Below are 2,363 nucleotides of genomic sequence, written 5' to 3'. Positions count from 1 at the left end.
GAAAGAAAGAAAGAAAGAAAGAAAGAAAGAAAGAAAGAAAGAAAGAAAGAAAGGAGAAAGGAAGAAAGGAAGGAAATATCAAAATTATTTGCTGGCAGAATTCTTAGAACCTTCAATAAACCACTTGTATAAACTTCAATATGTATTTGAGAATTAAAAAATCAAAAACAAAAACAAAACAAAACAAAACCCCACAAAAAACAAAAACAAGAAGCCAGGCAGTGGTGCACACGCCTTTAATCCCAGCACTTGGGAGGCAGAGGCAGGTGGATTTCTGAGTTCAAAGCCAGCCTGGTCTAAGTTCCAGAACAGGCAGGGCTGCACAGAAAAACCCTGTCTTAGAAAACAAACAAAACAAAATCAAAACCAGAGTGGGCTCCACTTGCCCAATTTTTAGTCCTTGGATCCTTTATAGAACTCACATTAACTGGCCTGCCCTAACACTTGGAGCCCGTGGAATCCGGTCAAGGAGAGGTCTGAAGGCTGCTGTATCCTGCACAGACTCACCCACCTCATCTCCAACAAGATAAAGTAACTGGCTTTCAGGAGTGTGAAGCACGCTCCTGAACTGACTCAAGGCCAGCAGTGTAGCAACTGTGACAGGAGAGAGCCCATGCTCTCCCACCTTGCCTGTGCAATAAAGCCACTTACCAGACAGATCTCTGAGGGCCCATGTGTGACAAGCTTGGTGTACATGACACAAGAGGTACCCCCCCCCAGTACCATGCTGGGTTTGTAGAGGTCTGAAGTGTTCTCTTTATCAGTCCTCGCACCTCTACCCCTCCACCGCAGTTACAGTGTCTGACTGGCTAAGGCAGTACTGCCTGGGAACAACAAGGCCAGGGTCTTGACAGACAGCCTTTTCCCTCTGAGATCAGCACGGGAAAAGGCAGGGTTGGTTCATATGGCTAAGGACATAGTGTCCTGTGTAGGAGACTGCGTTTTCGAGGAGGTCACAGGCTATCTCCGTTCCTTCTCTTGAGGTACACTGGTAAATCAAACTCTGAGGTCTCCGAGGAAATCTTAACCTAGGCCATTTACCTCTGACTGTTGATTGGACTTCAGAACACATCCTTCTGTACACATGTATACACCTATTTATATAGCATGTATACATTTAATTTGTCAGTTTAAAAAAAGAGGCCTGGGGCTAGAGAGATGGCTCAGTGGGTAAGAGCACTGACTGCTCTTCTGAGGGTCCTGAGTTCAAATCCCAGCAACCACCCATGAGATCTGACGCCCTCTTCTTGTATGTCTGAGTTCCAGGACAGCCAGGGCTATACAGAGAATCTATTTCTTATTTTTGTGTGTGCCATATATATGTGCATTTATGTACAAGTGCATGTATAGGCCAAAGGTCAATATTAGGTCAAGTGTCTTCCTTAATCTCTCTCAGTCTTATTTATTTTTATTTTTTTTGAGACAGAATCTCACTGTGTAGTCTTGGATGGTGTGGAACTTGCGACATAGACCAGGCTGGCCTTGAATTCACAGAGATTCATCCACCTCTGATGGGATTAAAAGCAAACATGGGGCTGGAGAGATGGCTCAGCAGTTAAGAGCACTGACTCCTCTTCCAGGGGTCATGAGTTCAAATCACTGGTACCATATGGTGGCTCATAACCATCTATGATGAGATCTGATGCCCTCTTCTGATGTGTCTAAAGACAGCTACAGTGTACTTATATAATAAATAAATAAATCTTAAAAACAAACAAACAAAAGACCACCACCATGCCCAGCTCTACCTTATTTTTTGAGACAGATTCTCTCTCTGAGCCTAGAGCTTCCTTATCCAACTAGACTCACTGGTCATCCAAACCCAGGGGTCTTCTTGTTTCCATCTACCCAGAGCTGGGATAACAGCTGTCCACTGCCTGGCTTTTTACATTGGTGCTGGGGATCTAGACTCAAGTCCTCATGTTTAAGTGGCAAGCTCTTTACCCTCTGAGCCACGTCTCCAGGTCAAGCAAAGTGTTCTTTTTTTTTTTTTTAGGTTTTTCGAGACAAGGTTTCTCTGTATAGCCCTGGCCGTCCTGGAACTCACTCTGTAGACCAGGCTGGCCTTGAACTCAGAAATCCACCAGCCTCTGCCACCCAAGTGCTGGGATTAAAGGCATGCGCCACCACCGCCTGGCAAGCAAAGTGTTCTTAAGAGAAAGTTCTTTCACAGTAATAAGGCAGCATCTGCTATCCAGCCAGACGTGGAGGCTGGCTAAGAGGAAGGAAGGAGAAGTGTGTCTGAAGAATCCTATTTCTCTTTTTTAAAATGTTTCATTGAGGGCTGGAGTGATGGCTCAGTGGTTAAGAGCACTTACTGTTCTTCCTTGAGAACTGGAGTTCAGTACTCAGCACCCACATGG

Source organism: Mastomys coucha, unplaced genomic scaffold, assembly GCF_008632895.1.
Source record: "Mastomys coucha isolate ucsf_1 unplaced genomic scaffold, UCSF_Mcou_1 pScaffold5, whole genome shotgun sequence".
NCBI lineage: Eukaryota > Metazoa > Chordata > Mammalia > Rodentia > Muridae > Mastomys > Mastomys coucha.
The sequence above is the reverse complement of the archived record's forward strand: the minus strand, read 5'-3'. Positions refer to the sequence as shown.